Raw genomic sequence first — 21,333 nt, forward strand, 5'->3', positions numbered from 1 at the left:
GATGTATTAGTTAGGGTTCTCTAGAGAAACAGAATCAACAGGGAACACTTGCAAATATAAAATTTATGAAAGTGTCTCACGTGACCATAGGAACGCAGAGTCCAAAATCCACAGGGGAGGCTGCGAAGCTGATGACTCCAATGGATGGCCTGGACGAACTCCACAGGAGAGGCTCACCAGCCAAAGCAGGAATGCAACCTGTCTCCTCTGAGTCCTCCTTAAAAGGCTTCCCATGATTGGATTTAGCATCACTAATTGCAGAAGACACTCCCCTTTGGCTGATTACAAATGGAATCAGCTGTGGATGTAGCTGACGTGATCATGACCTAATCCTATGAAATGTCCTCATTGCAACAGACAGGCCAGTGCTTGCCCAATCAGATGAACAGGTACCACAACTTGGCCAAGTTGACACCTGTCCCTAACCATGACAGCACCCTATAAGTACCTCTAAGGTAGCACTTATCAGATAGTATCACAGTTATTTCATGTATCTAGCCTGCCCCTAAAATATATTCCAAAATCTTTCAAAGCAAAAATTGTCTATATATCTTTATCATTGGGTCTATAGGTTCTAGATAAATGTCTGTTAATATATTAAAAACCAAAAAATATAATACTAATTTTTTTACATTTTTTACAAAATTGACAGATTTTGCCTATAAAAATAAAGTGTATATTATAGTCTTATATAGCAAGTTCTTTGTGGTTGTAGTTAAGGAACTATAAGGATTTTGAAACTTACAATCTTTTTTTTTCCCCTTTAGTACATTGCATTAGCTTTATCAATTCCTGGTACCCAATATTTTCTTCCCTTAGGAGGAGAATCTGTTTGGCAGCAAATGTCTGGGGAAAAGTAACGGACTTAAAGAGGAAAGTTGAATAGTGGAATATAAGATGCAAGAACAAGAATTTGGGCGAAACATTTGGTGAATCATGCTCCTGTTATAAAGGAAGAGGCCAGATGTGTGAGCCAATAAAACAGCTTCCTATGGACCTTCTTTGAATATCTATAGAAAGGAAAAGATCATTTTCTTTGAGATGTTTCTATGTCAGGCTGTAAAAGATATAAATTACAAAGTACTATGATATTATATTATATGGAGATATGGTCTATATATAAGTGCACAGCATCTCATACCAGAAAAAGCTAATTGAAAACTCCGGAGGCTCTCTATGGCTGGTTTATAAAAACAAATGTAGGCCACACCATTACTAAGAAAGTAGTGTCTTTTATTTTTTTAAAGACTAGCATTAACATTAAATCCACACGTGTTGTAAAAAAAAAAGAAAGAATCTTTATGTTCTCCTGATTTCCCATCAATTGTCTTTCCTGCTTCAGAAAACCACAGCATGCAGCAAAAGATTAAATACCTCCTTCTTTCTTCTCAGCCTTCAAAGGATCAGTTGGTTTCCTCTTCCAGCTCAAGCTTATGCAAAGTATATTTAATTGCCTGTCACTCAGATTGGGAAATGTTTCAAATATGGATTGCTATTTAAAACAGTTTAAAGTTCATATTTGTCACATTTCCATATTCAATTAAATATAAATCCACTGCAGAGAATAAATTCTCAGATTCAGAAAACATGGTGTTTAGCCAAGATTTAGGAAGCTGAAGTTCTAATAAGCCAAGATTTCTTTTTTGTTTTGTTTTGAATAATGATTATTGCCTACACTGGCCAAAAATATCCCAAAGTGACATTTATATAGCAGAATAAGGACAAACTTTTGGGAAATATACAGATTCTTTCTTATGAAACAACTGGGCAGATTTCAAAAGAGTGAAGTTTCTAATTTTATTTTCATACATTTCATCCACAAGATTGCCAAGTTTCTTCTGACACCCATGGGGCATACCTCAGTGCACCATTAGAGGGTAGCATTGTAGCTACAAAACTGTAAACCAGGCTGGACCCAAGAGGCTGCCACACCCCATCTCCTGTAATAAATTCCCCTAGGTACTTTCAGCAGCCGAACGGTCTAAAAGACGTGATAGCTGATTACACTGATATGAAGACAACACTTTTTATCTGTGTCCACTAGTAACTTCTAATTGATTTGGCACCTCATGGGAAATGGATGGTAAGTATAACAAGAAAGGATAAACCAAAAACTGCAGTGTGGGAGGAGAAACACTACACCATTCAACCACTGACATGATGGAAGAGCCTGGAAAAAAAAAAAAAAAGACAAGGAAGAAAAACACAAAAGAATTTAGAGTCTTACAGAGTGGATGAACCTATATCCAAAGAGTCACCATTCTACTGAAATCTTAACCCCAGTTAATATTATTTTTCTTTATTTTCTTTGTACATGTTATATTTAACAATAAAAATATTAAATATCTATTAAATATATATATATATATACACACTAAAGGATGTGGAACATTTCAAGTATGAAAAATGACTTCCAGTTGATTAACAGAACACTTCCTCGCCTCCAGCCCTGTTCCCTGCAGTCCACTCCACCCTGGGCCTGAATTTTTATCATCCTACTCATTTTTTCATCCTACTTTGAGCAGGAAAGCATGGCAGAATTGACAACAGTTTCTCAAACTTTCAAACATAATGATGACTTTGGGATAATGGGAAATAAAAGGTAATGGGGGAATTGTTAAAGGATTTAAACCTCCTTATGGAGAAATATTTGTCAAAGGGATATATTCATAGTCATTTGACAATTTTTTAATTCTCTAAGTATCTTACATCTATAGGGTTTATGGATATAAGAGCATTCAGATGAGATTTCTTTTTAAATTTTCCATAAAAAGCAGTAAATTACTGGGCAACTAGGAAGTAAAACATGCAAAGACTTATTTCTCCACTTTCTCTTGTAAAGGTTTTACATTTCCGCAGTGACTAAAAACACTTTTTAGTGTTAAATTTTGTTTGCTTGGTGGGAGTAGAGGTGTTTGGGGGGAGGGGGCTTCATGCCAAAGCCCCCCAATACTTCAGCTGACAAGTTCTTCTCCTACTTGTAGACACATGGTGAGCTGAGGGTTTCCTCCATTCCTACTTTAGACTTTGGTTTCCTAGATTTTTTTTTTCCTTAACACTCTGCACTCTTATTTCTGCCACCACTTATATACAGGATTTATGAATTAAAGATAATAGATAATAACCTTTTCTCTAGGAAAATAAAAAAAAAATTGTGTGTCATCTTGTTAAATTGCAAGTCCTATGCAATCTCTAAAAGTCTTTGTTTAAAGACAGATGGACGTGTTATGTGGTGCAAGCATGGTTTCTAACTTTCCGTGTACCCTTGCCTTTTCCAGGAGAGTCCAGTGTAGATTCGACTTGTAACATAAATTGGTCTTATCTTTTCTTGTTGCTTGAAAAAAATCCTTGATTAGAAATCAGGAGATCTGGATCAAAGTACAAACTCTGCCTACTGCAGCAGTCCCCTAAGCAAGATGATGACTTTTTGCATGAACAACTGGATGAGCGGAGTTTTGATTTACTGAAATGGTCGTGAAGAAGACTCTGGCAAAATAAATCTTAAGTAAAACAGAAATTTGGTTTTGAAACTGTTGGATTTGAGATGACTATTAGACAGATACATGAAATGTTGAGCTGGATTTGAAAATCTGGAGTTAAAGAGACGGGTGTTGTTAAGGGATAAATGGTATGCAAAGACGCTGGAAATGAGTGGTTACTCAGGGAATTAGTGACAGGAGGAAAGTGAAGAGGTCTGAGGATGTAGGATACTTCAATTTTTAAAGGCTAGGGGGATGAGAAACCAGCAAAGCAGATGGTGAGAGAGTGGATAATAAGATGGGGAGAACTGAGGATAGCAAGTGAAAAGGGGTTTTTAAAAAGGAAGGTGCCATCACTGAGATGAATGCGCTGATAGGTACAATAAGATGTCTGCTTTGTTGACTTCTATTCCATGCTTGGAATAAAATTTATCCCAAATAAATTTACAAAATACAAGCATTGCCTTTAAAGTGTGACCATGAGGAAAATCCCTTAAATCCTATATTAATCATTTTCCCCCTCTTAAATGTAAATATGATAATTTCCCTTTTAGTTCACTTTTTAGTTTCCATTTTAGTTTACTTTTAGTTTGCCATCCATTACGTGTGCAAAACTGGGATTTGCAAAAGATAATATCTGCATTTTGGAAAATTAAGAGAAAAATAATATTTCCTGCAAATTTGTAACACATTAACATTAGGCTCCAGATTTCCTACTTTCACTGAGACGCAGCCTCCAGGTGCTTCCTGCCCAGGCTCATGCCTGCCGAACTCCTCCCCTGTCCCATTGAGCACATACACTGAGATCGGTAACGAGAAAAGTGGGATATTTCCTGAAAAATTTTTTTTTTTAAAATTCAGTTGCCAATGACCTGCAAAGATGCTTTTAAAACAGGAAAAAGTATTGTTGCCATAATAGTTCTAAGTGCTGTGGCATTGCTAGATGCATTATGATTGACTGTGAACTTATATCACAGCACTACCAGACTGTTTTCCTAAGAATGGTGCAGGATTTTTTTAGAAAAAAATGCAAAAAAATTAAAACATGTTCTATTCTATACTATTCACTTTAGAATTACAAACCATTAGATTTATGAAGTTTTTCCTCCACTAAAACATTTTGTCTTTGGCTTTGGAAAACAATCTCTAGTTAAACCAAATTTTTACTCATCAGTTCTAATTTTAGTTTTCTCTTTAATAACACTTTTTGGGCAGTTCTAGAGCTAAGTAGGACTAAGAACTGCAAGTTGTCCAAATTGAACATGGGATATGAGAATGAGAAGCATTTCTAAGGAATTGAAAACCAAATTTCTAGCTTAAGGAGAACAGAATCTAGTCTAGAGTGTTCACCATATTTCCAGCAAGTAGGAAGAATTCAATAAGTATTTGAATGAACTTCTTGGTTCCTTTTCCAACAGTTACCCCATGGCTAATGGCCCTTTGAGTCATGCCTTAAAGTTCACCTCTGCCAAGATCTTCTAGATAAAAGTTTCCCCTCAATTTCCCCTCTCCGGATTTATTTTTCTCCTAAGCACTTACATATTTTCTTATATATTTTACTAAGGGTTCTTGTTTATTGTCTGTCTCCCCCACCAGTATAATAGCTCTGTTGGACAGATATTTGCATCTGTTTTCACAGCTCTTAACCCTCATGGGGAGAATAGTGCCTGCTACATGGTATTTTTTGATGAATATTTGTTAATTTGAATGAATAAGTGAATGAAATAATTAATAATTATTCTTATAAATAATAAATTATAAATAAATAAGTAATTCTTGTAAAAGAAGATGTTTTATATCTCCCTTCTCCTCAGATGATAGGATACATGTGAAGGTGCAAAGAGGTGTTCTAACAGAAAGTCAACAAGAGAAGAGCACAGATGTCACTTGGTGTAAAGACAAACTAGCATGCGTGCCAGCTGCTTTCCTTCTCACAACACCGAAAGCTGTCTATGAGCTGACTCCTTGCAGCTGAGAATAAGGTAAGAACATAAAAGAGAATAAGTGGCTAGGGTTAGATACACTGGGAATGATTCAGGAGATAGAGAAGTGTGAAGAGTTTGCTATTTTAAAACTGTGTGCTTGTTAAAGTTGTCCTGATACATTTTCGAGTCCTCTGCTAGGGAAAAAGAGATGACAAAGAGTTATTAATTAGGATATATATATATATATATATATATATATATATATATGTGTGTGTGTGTGTGTGTGTGTAAATACTAATAATTCTTAGGAACTTGTTTACAGTTTCCTTTTAATACTTTATAAATCCATTGTTTTGTTTAAATCTGTGCAGAAACTGGTGCCTAATAAGAGACTGCTTTCTCTCACTATTACAGTGCTGCACTGCTACAGAAATTAAATCATATCTCCTCATTCGTTCCCGCTCAGGGGAACAGGCCTCCCCCAGCCACAGCTATGGAAAGTTCTCAAAGGCAGGAACCCCAAGCTGGCCTTCTCCGCATTGAGGAAACCACCACTAGCCGGGTCTGACCCTCTAACCCGCTCGCTCTTAAGCCTGATCCAGCCCCCGGCATTCATTCCAGATTGGCATTACCACGACTATTACACTGGTACAAATAATCAGGATAACTATGAATTAATAATTCATAAAAAGAAACAATGGCCATAAGGACTAGAATCCCTGCAGATCTTATGGCCGTGCACTCTCTCGCCAAAGGAAACCATATCGTAAAGTAAATGATGATTAAAAGGTTGCTTAGGAGCCTCACATTAGGAAAAGGGCAATTAGAGGAAATAGATGCTCGGTGGCATGAGTGTGTGATGGGTCATGTGCTACCTCCCCACTGAATGGCGTGGACGTGATGGGGACACTAGACATGGGGCAGCCACAGCTTTCCCTCTGGGCCAGCACTCAGATGGCCACTGCCTCTGTACCTGTACTTTCCGCTGAGAGCACATGATTGGCTGAACGCTAGTTCTTCAGATATGTTAATATGATAAATCATATTTCAGTCAAGGATTACGGACCTGGGATCAACTCCATGCTTTTAATTTTTTGTTTTTCATTTCTGCTCCATTACAGCATGTGTGGATTTCATTCAGGAGGCAAGCATTTGTCCCTCATTTCCATTTTCTGGTGGGGGTGGGTGACTCACCATAGAGCCCTCTATTAATTACTGAAATGCACAGGATTTTAGGTGTTTTAATAAAAGGGACAGTCATTCACACATCTCATTAATGTCATATCAAGATCATTGTTTTGTGGTAAACAAAGTACAAAGAAGCATATTTAGTTCTAAACTTTTCAGCCTCCAGAATCAAAACCAGCTCCCATAATCCTTTTTGAAAGTTGCAAATTTGATAGGGGTAGAAGTAACATCTTTATGTATATTCACATTTATTCAAAAAATACTTGTAACACTATAAAACTACTGCTAGCCATTGTTTTTATCTCCTGAATTATACTAATGTGGTTGTTTTTCATAAGTGGTATTTTTCATTTTATCATTTTTGTTAACATGCTTTGTTGACAAATGATACCTATCTCCTCTATCACATCCATTTCAGTCTCATCTCCATATCAAGTAATATAACATATACTCTATTAATAAGGGCACATATTTTCTGTTTCTTTAAGAGAGAAAAGTTGAAAAGTCAGAAAAATAACTATTTACTTAGGAAGGCTAGAATCCACACACACATATCATACATATATACATACCAGCAAACATTCATACACACATACATGTATGTGTGTGGTATATTCTTCTCTTTACATCCCATGTGAGTCTTGGGAGCTATTATTGTCATTGCTTGCTGCATTTAAGCCAGGTTTTCTTAGTGCCTGCTTTATCCCATGTAGATTATCTTTCCGTTGATGCTACCTCAACTCTTTCATGCCACTGAACTGACTGTTTACTTAATGTCTCTGTGCCCCACAGGCATTGGTGAAATCTGTACTATAATAATGTAATTCCAAGTTCAGACCAATCAATGTGCTAGAATCCAACTGTGAAAGGATCCCAAAGAACTGCCTCATATGCCTAACATGCAAACTTTAACAAAGCTTTAATTTCATTTGGGAAGCCATTGGAATCATAGATCTGAGCATTTTAAGATCATCTGTCCAACCTCCTCCCTGTAAGATAAAAGCACTGAGGTCAAGGAGGCGAAGAGACCAGCTACCAAGCAATTGAGTAACGAACCAAGAATAGCAGAACAACTCCCCAGCTAGTCATCTTTCCAAGAAAGTTCTTCTGATTTTTCTGTTGTCCCTAAGATTGTCTTTTCAACCTTGTTCACTAATAGGGCTGCCTTTGAGCACCTGACTTCATGTCAGGTGGTTTCCTCAGGAAGGAACAACAGCTTTTGCAGTGCTTGGGATGTCTTCTGTGCAAATGTCCTTAAATAGATCTTTTTCTCAAATGCTACTGTTTGTTTTAGTGTTAAATTTGGTAACAGGGAGTTGAATGAAACATTTCCTGTTATCCTGGCATTGTGTCCAAGGCTCAAAGTCTAGAGTAAAGAATCATATATTCTAAAGAGAATACCCTATATCCTAAAGAAAGCAACCAACAATGGGGCCAGACATTTCCCAAGATTTTATTAAGAGGTGGCAGAACTAGTACTACTTCCACAAACCACCCCCTTACTATTATGCATATAGTTAGAGAACAAGGGAGCCCTACGGATTTGGGGGTGAGATAAGTGAACTGAGACCTTAATCAAAGGTCATGTGAAGTGGAATGTTTGTGATGCTGCTTTCCTTTTACAAAGCCAAACTGAGAGTGAGCTCTGAGAGGAGCAGTTGGGTAGATTAGAGAGACCACAGAATGGGGAGACTGCCATTGACCCCCAGCTAGTCACTCCATGAGCTACAAAATGGCTATGCCCACCATGTAGCTGTCATCGGGGCAGTGCAGAGAACAGGGGGAGAGCTGTTGGGAACCCTTGTCATGTGTCCCTGAGGTCTGAGGTGTAGGTGAACATAAGACCAGCATCTGATACATACCTGGAAATTCCTCGAGACAGGAAGCCCATTGAGTAGCCAGTGCCAACTGGAGAAGAAGAAATCATGGTGAAGGAAATCTGGGAAGGTAGAAGCAACTGCACACATCCATTTTAGAGGGCACAGAAGAGGAACTCAGTACTAACATGACTCCATGTGGGTGATCGTAGAGTTAGAGAACAGAGAAGAAGATGCATTCTTCCCAGGAAGCAGCAGGCTGACTAAAATGTTCCCACCCAGATTATCACCCACTTGGAGATTGTGTGGAGGCTGAAGAAAGGCACAGCTGTGCCATGGAGAGGACTAAATAAAGCTGGATACTACTCCACAAGAAACATGCACACCACCTTAGTGCTGCATTAGCAGCATCTACCAAAGCAGATGGAATTAGAGCAAAGCAGCATAAGACCAAAACAGTGAGACCAGGAACAGAAACAGAAAACTAGTTATTTAAAATATCCTCTGCCTCCCCAATCTCTCCTTCATATCCCCAATTCCAGGAAGCCAGGTCCAGAAAGAAGAAAAGGGAGAAGAGAGAAACAGCAGACCCTTTCCTCCTCACTATCCAAGGTCCTTAAAACACATTTTACTGAACATTTTTATATCCATGGTCATATTTGATTCTCAAACACCCTTATGAGATAGGCTTGAGTAATAATATCCATCTAGGGCTAGGAACATTTTCTAGGTCTCATGGCTAAAACTTGTGGAACTGAGACCACAACCCAAGTCTTCTGTCTTAGAATTCACTTCTTTGTAATACACATGACTCAGCTGTGTAGGCCATATCATTGGGTTTGTATTCTCTTCCTCTCTAAAACATGAAACAATAAAAGGTGACCCTGTACTATGCTTACTTCAGAGAAATATGCAGTTGCCTTCTAGAATCATATGTGTCACCAGATGTGGTAAGAACAGACAAAAATGGTATAAAGTAGTAAAGGGAAAAAAAAACAACATGTAATATCTGTATTATATAGTACAGGTGTTTGCTACTGGGCATGCTTGGGGATGAAGACCTGTGGCATTGTCTGAAGACCGTTTTGCTTGTCAGAACTGTGATGGCGGGTGTGCTACTGGCAGGTAGTGGGTGTGGGTCAGGTGGGCCTGCCCTCTTACTTCCTACAATGCACAGGACAGTCTCCCACAACAAAGAATTCTCGGACCCAGATCTCACTGGTGCTGAGGTTGAGAAATGCTGCGGCATGGTTCTGAAACAGTTTAAGTTATGAATCATTTTAATTAGCTGATGAACTCTATGCAGCTTCCCCCGATCCATGCAGATATACACACTCTTTCGAGGTGTTTACTGACTTGCTCAAGTCAGATCTAGAACCCCAGATCAACAGAGTGAAGGAAACAATCCATTGAACTATTTCTTTGACTCCTCAGAGGCATGATCAGTATAAGATATTTTCTGGAACTCTGCTGCGTTATATTCTATTATTGCTATTAAACCAGAAAGTACAAGTTCATACGTGGCTTCTGGCTTGGAATGCATCAGTGCTTTGTTGGATATTAAAGGCATTTGTTACCTAATAATGTAATATTTGTACATTTTAATTAAGATGGAGGCTCATACAATCTCACTCCACAAGACATTTTTAATTAAGGAAAAGGCCACTAATCTCAAAGTGCATTTGGTGGGTTATTTTATTATTCCTAGTTCTTTTGAGAGAGATTAGAGGATTTGCTTCATAAATCATATCAGGCAGTGATTAAGAGGACCTCTGATGCATTATAATGTTTTGTCTCATAAGGATGAGAATGAAAACTCCATTAAAGTCTTACCACCTGACTTTCTCAGGTTAGGAGTCAGAGGGGAAAAGACATAGGCAGTTTGTCTTCAGTAACCTCTATTGCCTCTTTTTCTATCTTTCCTTGCTTTTGTGTCAAAATTATGTCTTCCTGGTTCCCTCAGTCCCCTATCAAAATCCTCAGTCATATGTACAGGAAATGAACGGTTTGAATCAAACTGGAATGCTTAATTCTCCAGCTTAAAAAGTAATATATATAGAATGAAAATTGTTTTTTTTTTAACCTTCTCAATATTAAGTATTTCAAGGCCAAAGAACTGGGTGAAGAAATATTTAGGAATTAAGAGGCACTTTCTTGAACTCCCTAAGCAAACAACATGTAATATAGTCCTGCTGAACATACATTGATTACCAAAAAAAAAAAAAAAATGTTTTAGGTTGCTTTCAATGTAAGCTAAATCTTCCAAAATCATCTATACAGATTTAACACATTTTATCTTAGCTAAAATAAGCCAGTTAGCCAAACCAATTCCTTTTATCTATACTAAATACCCCATATATAAACTTTGCTTTGTTAAAAAAATTATTTTCTTTGCTCAGTAATAGTAACCTAACTTGATATCTCCTATGTTGTTTGGAGTTAACAGCATGACTTTTTTTTGTACATTTATATAAAATCAACAAATATTTATGAAGGTTTAAGTACGTATAGGATCTTAAAATCCCCCTAATTCTAGTCAGGTACTGAAACACCACTCATTCAAAAACGAACATAAAGCATTAAAAGAAAACACAATTTAATTCAAATGTAAACAAAAGTTTTCAAATACTGTTTCATTAAAAATAGGGTTACTATATGTGCCATATATGACAAAGGGATGGGAAGATAAACAATGTGCAAGTAGGTGAGGGGGAGGCCGGGAGGCTGGAGGGCCTCCTAAAACAAACAATAAAACAAGGCTCTCAAATGCCTGTCTCCCTGTGTTTGTGTTAGGCAACGCTGTAACGAATCTAATACAACTCCATCCCTTTTAAGCCACCCACTACAACCACTAATAGAAATAAAAGGGTTAAGGGAAGATATCTTACAGAGTTCCAGTCTGCAAGCCTGATAGACATTGCCCAAACCTCAATTTATTTCTCATTTCTGTAATTCTGTGTCATACCAGATGTGAAGTTTCATAGAGCTAACAACAACCCCTTATAGCTAGCACAATTCAAATATATCACTTGTCAAAATAAATAATTCCTTCCTGCAATTCCAGACTTTTCATTAACATTATTATATACTCTTTCCAAAGTACCCCTTACATGTATGCAAACTACTCTTTTCATATCAGTTACTTCCACTCACACAACCACTACACTCTTCTTCCTGTGGTGAGCAATTCTCCAAGGGCTATCCACGTAGAACACGGCAACTGGCCATAGGATAATCACAGCTCGTCCATTGCATTCCTGTGCCTCTGACTGCAGACTTGGCCATCAGCTTCCCACCTCTTAGCAATGCCAGTCACATAGTACCTGAATAGGTAAACCACAAGATGTGCCCATCAAAGCTACCCCTTCTTTAGTGCTCTTACCATCATTCATTGGTTCCTCATCCAATGGACACATCTCTCTGCTGTATGAAACAATCCTTTTTAATGCCCTGCATTGAGTGAGACAGGGACAGAGTGTTTAAGGTTGGGGAAATCAGGACACTTTCTGTAGTTACTTAATTCACGCAAAAATGGATATTCAATGTAAAAACATGCTTGTAACTTGACAACCACACCCAAGGGGGGTACTTAATTGTTGCATGATGAAAATTCAGAGTTTCCTATTCCAAAAGTAGTAAAACCTTGCCATTAAAGATACTAGAATAGAAAATGTTTTCCTTTCTACTGTGACCTCTCAAACTGCCATCGTGCTGTGTACTTGCTTACTGGGTGAATAGAGAACCTCCAGGCACTGTGGGGTCCTCTTCCTGCAACACCCTGCATGACCCCTTCTCTCCAGGGGTCAGACCTCCATGCTATGTCCTGGCTAGGGGCAGGGAAGTCAATGTCCTTTCCCACAGGCTCACTGCCTCAACCCACAGTGGACAAGTGATCCCCGAGGAATTGCATCTCCAATCCAGATGCACTCAGTTCCTAGGACAGGCAAGAGGCCGGCCTCATGTGTGGTCCTGAGAAGCCCTGGGCACATGCCTCCATATTGATCTCCCCAGGCCTGGGCCCATCGAGGCAAAGGGCAGAAGCAGCTATTGTGTAGCAGTGCAAAGGGGAAGAAGCATCTGAGAAGGGGCTGGGGTGCCGGGAAATGAGGGAGCAGGTGGCTGAGAAGCCATCCCGGAGAGGCAGGAAAACTGAGGAAGACTGAACCACACATGAACCAAGACTCCAGGCTATGAGTACATGCCCCATTGTTCATCAGCTCTCACTTACAAAAATAAAAATGATTAATATACCCAGAACAGCAACCACAGGGTAAGACACCAAGCATGGGGGCCCTTTTGAGCGCAGGGTCCTGTGTAATTATATGGTCACACAACCATTGAGTTGGCCCTGTCCATGCCAAGAGACTTCCTCATAAGTGTCTTGCCAGTTCAACCACTGTGGGCCTAGGGAAGGTGTTGGGACTTAACCACCTGCACAAGGGTACTTGCTCTTGGAGAGAGGTGAAAATGAGTAATGGCCTTCACATTACAAAACTCCCCACTTGAGCTTTAGCTTCACTGTGCTGATTTTTGACAGCTTGCTCAACTTATCTGATCCTTGGACCCACTCAGTCTGGTGTTTGGCATATCCTACAGGAAAGTGGGGAGCAGTGAAAGGGTGAAGGCCAGGGGTCACTGTGAAGGACTACAGAGACCATGGGTGTCGCTGCCATATAATACCCACCAGGAGTGCACCAGTCCTTCATTTAATGCTCTGTTAGCATCAACATACTGGCTAAGAAGTGAAAATGGTTTTCCAGGTTACCTTTTTCACATGGATTTAATTAGAGAAGCTGTAGGTTTATATTAAAATATTGCAGAAAATACAGAGTTCCCATAGACACTCTTCCTTTCATTATCAACTTGCATTACTGTGGTACCTGTGTTACAACTGATGGAAGAATATTATTATAAATGTACCATTAAATATAGTCCACAATTTATATTATAGCTCATTGTTTGTGTTGTACAAGACTGGGGATTTTTAAAAAAAATTTTTAGTCTAGTAATGTATATATAATCTAAAATGTACCCCTTTAATCATATTCAAATATATAAATCAGTGCCATTAATAAAGTTGTGAGCCATCACCTCTGTCCATTACCAAAACATTTCCATCACCCCAAGCAGAAATTTTCTACCAATTAAGCATTAATTAAGCATTAACTCCCCGTCCTATGCTTCTGCATTAGGATCTCTTAAATTTATAAATGTTTCACCATCCAAGTTAAACTATACATCGATTACTTAATTATTTTGAAATGTTAATTCCTGGACAATAGGGGAGAAATAGAAAATGGGAGATGGGTGGGTGAATGGGTGTCTGTGTGTGTGCGTGTGCATGTGAGAGACAGTTCCACTAGGTTTATTTATTATGTAATTCATATAACCTAATGCCCAATTTGTATTTAGGTATTATTAATTTCTGTTTTCAGTCTTTTCCCGGAGGGTGAGAAGTCTAATCTTCCCAACACTCTGTTCCCATGTGTTGGGACGGTGCTTCCCAGGTTGAGGCGGTTAATTTCAGGGTCTTTTCCAGGTTCATCTTGGGGGGCTGGCGGGCTAACCTGGCTGGCCCTTCCCGCACACAGGTGTGCTGGTCCTGCTACAACAAATGCCTCGGACCTTTGCCGTAATTGTGTTAAGTTTATGCAAAAGGCAAAGACTCTAGGGTCCACTCCTATAAAGACTTCTTTTATCTATTTAGGGAAACAAAGAGCCATTTATCTTCAAAATACATCAGGGGGACAGACATATAAAAAGGGCTTCAAGGAGATGATTTTTATATAATCCTAATTCCCCCCAGCATGTACATGTAGCTATTTTACAGAGAATGACCTCCAGAGATGGAGGTTGTTATCATGAAGAATAATAGCCTTAATTTATTATTATCCCCTTATATTCAAAAATATATCTATTACATTATAGATTCCAAGATATTTTGATCCACATGGGAATTTTTTCAAGGATTGTCCAAAATAATCTCTACGGAAAGAAAGTAGGCAAATGACACAATTAAAATATATATATATATATTTTTTATATATATATATATATATAAAATACATGTTGGACTTTTGCTGAGTTTACCAGAATGTTTTACGCTAACAATTATTATTTATGTTTTCTGCATGACACAGTGGTAAACTGATAGTTATATTCTGAGCTACAGAGTTCTAGAGAGATGGCCAATACGTATGAACAACAACCAGAGAAAGAGGTTCATGCACATATTTGATGGGCAATGTCCTCCCCACCCCTGCAACCTCCAGGTTGTCACTTCATATTCCCTTCATCAGTACGTAAATGAGAAAAGAGAGAGAGGAGAGAGGGAAAAAGTACCGCTAAACATTTTCCTAGGTGTTAAGAAAATTGTTTGCCCTGATTTCTATGCTTCAAGGAGATGAAAATTAAACTTTTTCCTCACTATTAAGTTTTCCAAAATAATCAATATTTAATGTAACATATAATTGATTTTGTGGTAATAATGCATATTTTTGGTGGCAGTAATAGACAAATTCAAGTAGTACAGACAAAATCAGACTGTTAATTATTTAAGTTAAATGAATCTTTAAAAATAGAAAATAAATTATTTAAATAAGACTATTTCATAATAATAGTATGCAGGAAACTGCCCTGTTAAAAATCTACTCTGAGGGGGTGTGATGGTGGTTCAGTGGGAGAATTCTTACCTGCCACACAGGAGCCCTGGATTTGATTCCCGGCCTCTGTACCTCCAAAAAGAGAAAATCTCAACAAATGGCACAGCAATAATGGAATACTCACATGGAAAAATAATTAAATGTGACCCCACCATACAGGATACAAAAAAAAAAAATCTGCCCTGAGTTTTTTTCAGATGCCAAGGATAACTTTTGAGAAATGTAATCTATTGACAAAAAGTGAAAGGCTGGGATTGGAGAGACTTAGACATAACCACAATATCACTTTAATGTTTTCATGACCTCCTTTAAAAACGTAAACAAAAGGATCATAATGTCTTTCCATTCTATCCCACAAGGATACAGTGAAAAGGGAATGAGAATATAGCAGGTGTGTGTTTTAAGCCAGCTGCAAACCCTTGAGTGCAGATATAGCACAGGGCAGGCACATTGCGGCCTTGAATGATAAAAGTGCATGCAATAAAAACCAATTATTTTAAAATCTTATTTTAAAATAAGTACCAATCATTGGTATTGGTAGTGTTTCCTAAACAGCTGTCTGTAAACACTCACACTGTATACAAACTCACTTGGGATTCAAAGTTTTATATTATTTTTATAATATTTTTAAAAACAAATTACTCCTTCATTATGTACTATATGGTACTCTTGTGGCCTTAAATAGCTGATATAATTTCTCTAAATATCTCCTTTCTGACCTTATGCATAATATCTTACTAAACAAAATTGATCCTCTGGGATTTAAACTGAATAATTCAAGGAGTGAATAAAATATTATAAAATGAAAATGAACTTTGTAATGCTTAAGAACGAAGTAGTGAGAAGTGTTATCATTCTTCCAAGGTTACTAAAAAGGATGTTTCAATAACATTAAGGGTAGTAACCTACACTGTGTTCTTCAAGTACAAATGTTTGGAAATTTTATAATAAAGCTAAAGAAAATTAAATAAGCCATGGATAAACAGTACAACTCAATATTGGCAATTTGTTATGCAAAGGGAAATTATTTTTATCAGATTAGATTATTAAATAGCCTGTATCCTATGACAAAGAATACCACATTGGTGAATGGTACCTCTTTATAATTTACCTTTCATTATTTAATCTCAAGGAGAATGTTTTAAAAATAGAGACTTGCTTAACATTTCCAAAGCATGTTCTATTTAATGCTTGTGCCCTGAGAAATTACTACATATTACTTAGGGTTCCATAGCCAGAGAAGTTTGGGATATGTTGAGTCTAACAAAATTAACTTGTTGGAAACCTTATCTGATTAATGACCATTATAAATGTCTCAAAGGTTTCACAGAGACTACAGCATGCCCACAACACTTTTTCTTGAGAATATCTCTCAATGAACACACTTCGGCAGACACAACAGTAAGGGCTAAATTTACTTTTGCTTATGTTTCTCTATTTTCAAAATAAAATCAATATTTTATTTTGAAATATTGTATTATTCTTTCTATGGCAATTAACATTCAATATAAGTATACTTCTTTTAAATAAAACAACATATAAGATATAAAAATGTACCCTATTTGTTTACTCACAATAGCTCCTTCTTTCCCAGGACCAATTCTGGCTACCTACTGTTTTGAAATTTTGAACATTTTATTTTATGATATCAAGGAATTATTGCTAATTGTTTGAGGTATAGTAATAGCATTGTGGTTATATATCTTTACAAGTTTTTCTTTATTAAAGAACTTGTGGATTTACAGAATGATCACGCAAAAAATACAGGATTCCCATACACCGCCCTACTATTAACATCTCGCATTGATGTGGAACTTTTGTTACAATTGACGCAGGTACATTTTAATAATTTTATTATTTGTAATTTTTATTATAAATTTTTATAATAAATTATAATGCTTCTATAATAAATTTATAAAAATTAATAATAAAATTTGTTTTTATAATTTATCATTTTTACAATCTATTAGCTATAGTCCATGTTTAACTTAGGGTTCACTGTATGGTGCAGCTCCATGAACTATTTTTTTTATTTTATGCTGTTACCATATACATAATCAGACAGTTCCCCTTTTAGCCACATTTGGATATGTATTTTGGTGCTGGCTGTTACACTCACAGCATTTTGCTACATCACTACATCCACCCAAACCTTTCCGTTATTCCAAAGACCCCTGTATATTTTAAGCCCTGACTACACACTTTTTGCAAGCATCCTGAAGCAAAAATCAACGCTCTGGAAATAAGATATAAGAAGGATGAATGGCACATTTTTCGAGTCCCATAACTTGCAGATCACTATTCAGTAAAAATAGAGGAATGACAAGGAGTGATAAGATACTATTTCTTAAAGGGGCTAAATTTGGATTTGGGGAGATAACAGATAATGAAATGTGTCCGCTAAGTAACAAATACCAAGGGAAAGGATAGAGAAAGAGAGGCAGGAATAAAAGACAAACTTTGGTGTTTTATGATTGGTAGATTATAATACAAAAAAAAAAAGGAAACAATTAAGTGGGAGGGAATGATGACTCAGTATCAATGTATTAACATCAGCAGCAAAGGAAATAACAAATGAGAGTTATGTGAAGGTGACTGAAGAAGGAAACTTGAAAATCAGATATTATAACCAAAGATGTCATTTTAGGCATTTCTGAAACTATGAAATTCAATTCTCCCACAGAAACTCACAGCAGACAGAAACTTCAAGTCTAGTATTTAATGGGGGAGTTACAAGCTCAAAAATAGATAAAAGAGGGAAGTGCACCAGTGGCTTAGAGACAGAATTTTTGCCTGCTGTGCCAGAGACCCAGGTTCGATTCCCAGGGCCTGGCCATGGTAAAAAGAAAAAAACAGACAAAAGAAATGAAGAGCAACCCAGTAATCAAGGAAATAAAAAGTAGTGTAAAAGGTAGACAGCATTGGGGAAGAGCTCGTTAATAAACTGGAAAAATTTAGAACAGAATTAATAGAAACCTGAGGAGAAAAAAGCAACAGGTTTTGAGTTAAGCCTGAGTTTTGCATTAGATCCACCCTCCTATTCTAGGAACTACCATCTAGCAAACAATGGGAAAGAAAATGACAAAGCAGAGAAATCAAATACAGACCCTTAGTATCTGTGAATTTCCTAGTAACGAATTCTTACAAATTACTATTTGTAGCTACATGAAGTGCCTACTAAGAAGGGAATAAAAGAGAAGAAATCACATCTACTACTTAAGTTTATAATATTCAGTGATATTTGCAAACTTGAATTACCAAAAGAAAAAAAAAAAAAGAAAAAGGCCTTTGACCTGATAATGGAAGTGTGTTATATGTCTTATTATGGTCATTCTCAAATTATTTTTTGGCTACTTCTTATCTTTGAACCAGAAAAGACAGAAGTGGGAGACAGATCACTCCAGTCCAAAGAAATAATCTGCTTTTTATCAATATTTTGGATCTTAAGTTTTCAAATATGATTAATAATTCATCAGCTTGCTGCTTTACCATTCTACTACAAATTGCCCCAGAGGAACTTAACCCCTCTTACCTGCTGTTTCAGGTACCTGGATTCCTTTAAACTAATTTGCTTTTTAAAACCCTCCTTTGTTCACGCTTCTCTCAGTTTTTGGCGTTCACACCTACAATTATACTCTGCCTTCTGCTTCTCGTTATTCTGCCCCTATCAGAGTATGCACTGTTTCCCACACTTCAGATCTATAAAGCATATTTGAAATAGTAATTACGGTCTTGTATTTTGTTCAGCAATCTTTAAAATTGCTTAAAGCGATGGACGTTCTGTAAACAGAGATTATAGAGAACAAACCCACCCTGGAGAAGTGGTTATTAATCTTCTGGTGTTCTCGGACCTCTTTGAGCATTAGATGAGAGCCTCTTTCCTCTAGTCACACACACGCACCCATACACGTACACACACTTGCAAAGAATTTAAGGAGCTTCTTTACTCCCTAAAGCATTTTCTTATTTTATCTAGAGACCATAGAGCAGCACAAAAAAAATCCTGCACTGTATGTTTTCCAGGTTGAAAAATAAACTTACCTCTCCATATTTCAAATTAATTGGAACTTTCTTAAATAATTTATAGTGGATACTTAGACAAAACTCCTGCCTATGTTGGCATCCTTCTTGCTATATTTTAATGGCATCAAACTGCAGGGAATTCACAAGACATGCCATGCTTTTTCGTGCCTCTGTGCTATTTCCAGATGCATAATGTCTTCTGTCCCCTTTACCCCGTACTCCACGGAAGTGGCTTTCCTTCCCTCCCTCCCCAGGATCAACAATTACCTTCATGACTTGCCTCCCATGGGGCTTTCTGGTCTTAATTTTACTTGTCTCCACAGTATCATGCAGTGTTGCCACCAGTTGCTTCCTATTCCAACTACATTTGTTTCTTCGCTTCCACAGTTACCTACTTCATTGGGTTTTTGTTCTATCTTATTAGCTGCTGCTTCTCTGCTCCTATACTTCATTTTCTTCATGTCAAGTAATGCATATAATATTTCCAGGGTTGTATACAGATCCTTTTAAAACTCTGCACTATCTCCCTAGAAAATCCATCCTTATCATATCTCCAGGTATAATCTATATACTAATAACTCCCATTTTATTTTATATCCAATCCTAACCTTCCCCTGAGCTGGAAGCACATATATCCAAATTCCTCCATAGCCTTTTCTTTCGTATGTCTCAATTAGCTGTCAAGTCCAATACTGAATTTATAATCATTTTGTCCAAATATAATCTTCGTTCAATTATCCCTTTATCAGTGAGTTGCATTCCATAAAGTAGAACCTAGGAATTATTCTTGGGACCCAACTCTCCTAGTTGGGTTCCCTGGAATTCAGAGCCTAAAGGCAAAGATGTATGTGTTACAGATTTACTAGGGAAGGCAATCACATGGAGCTGCAGTAAAAGACAAGAGAAATGAGGCAGAAAATAGGGAGAACCGATATGAAAATGCAACCCAAGTACCACTGATTGCTCTATTTCCCATAAACTCTCTAGCAGCCATAGAAACTGCATTTGAAATGAGTTCTTCCAGAAGGAGGAAGGGGTAATAATTTATCCACTGAATCCCATTTTTCACAGGTCAGAGAATTGCCTCATGGGGCATAAATACCATCATCCTTCTGTGCTGGGCAGGATTTCTGTCACAACTCTGTCAACAGGAAAGCCACAGACAGGAGGCAAGAGGCACATGGTTCAGGTATGAAGCAAAGTGCTCTGAGGTTGCACCCACATGAGGTTAGTCAGAATCCAGGCTGGAAAAATCCCCAGCTCTGAAGAGCAGGTCTTTAGTTGACTTTCTGCTTTTTTTTTTTTTTTTTTTTCGTTATTAGAGAACTTGTGCATTTACAGAATAATCATTCATAAAATGCAAGATTTCCATATACCACATTATTATCAACAGCTTGCATTGGTATGGAACATTTGTTACCATGGATGGATGATAGCACATTTTTAAAAATTGTACTATTAACTATAGTCCACGTTTAACTTAGGGTTCTCTGTTTTTGTAGTGTAGTTGCATGGCATTTTTTTTTATTTTATTCTGTTACCATATATATACAATCTAATATTTCCTTCTAATCACATTCAGATATATAGTTCAGTGGTGTTAACAGCATTCAAAATGTTGTTGTACCATCACCGGCATGTATTATCAAAACATTTCCATCATTCCAAATAGGAACCCTGAACATTTTAATCCTTAACTTCCCATTCCCTATCTCCACCCTGTTCCCTGGTAACCTATATTCTAAATTCTGACTCTGTGAATATGTTTATGCTATTTCTTTCAAATCAGTGAGATCATGCAATATTTGTCCTTCTGTACCTGGCTTATTTCACTCAAAATGATATCTTAAGAAATTCGTGTTGTGTCATGTATGAGGACTTCATTTATTTTTATGGCTGAATAATATTCCATCGTATGTATATAACACATCTTACTTATCCATTCATTGACTGGTGGACACCAGGTTTGACATTTTCTTTTTGAGCTATGGTTGTTGCAAATGTCCAATTGTCATTATCACTGGATGCATAAGAATAAGAGATGTTCCAGGGAATCCCCTCTGTTCCAGAATAACATAGAGAATTGTGTAACATTTGTTACTCTATTACATAGGCCCACTAGATTTCATAACCAAAGTGGCATCTTAATTAAGCCTCCAAAAGGCTACACCAGTATTCTGATTCGATGATTACCTCTGGATGGTGGGAAACATGGTAAGTCAGTGTGATCCTGTGGACA

At 37.2% G+C, this 21,333-nt stretch overlaps 1 long non-coding RNA gene across 3 annotated transcripts in view; it reads left to right on the plus strand.

Annotated features, from left to right (window-relative positions):
• LOC143686002 (uncharacterized) overlaps nt 1–21,333 on the plus strand; it is a 57,249-nt gene that overhangs the window by 20,861 nt on the left and 15,055 nt on the right. Inside the window, exons 1-3 of one of the 3 annotated variants that reach the window (XR_013176850.1) lie at nt 3,284–3,505; nt 5,294–5,461; nt 20,166–20,283. This is a non-coding gene — a long non-coding RNA (uncharacterized LOC143686002). Of the gene's footprint in view, nt 1–3,283; nt 3,506–5,293; nt 5,462–20,165; nt 20,284–21,333 lie in introns of those variants that run through there. The other 2 variants (XR_013176842.1, XR_013176854.1) reach the window with 2 other exon arrangements.

This window comes from Tamandua tetradactyla, chromosome 1 (genome assembly GCF_023851605.1).
Source record: "Tamandua tetradactyla isolate mTamTet1 chromosome 1, mTamTet1.pri, whole genome shotgun sequence".
Lineage (NCBI taxonomy): Eukaryota > Metazoa > Chordata > Mammalia > Pilosa > Myrmecophagidae > Tamandua > Tamandua tetradactyla.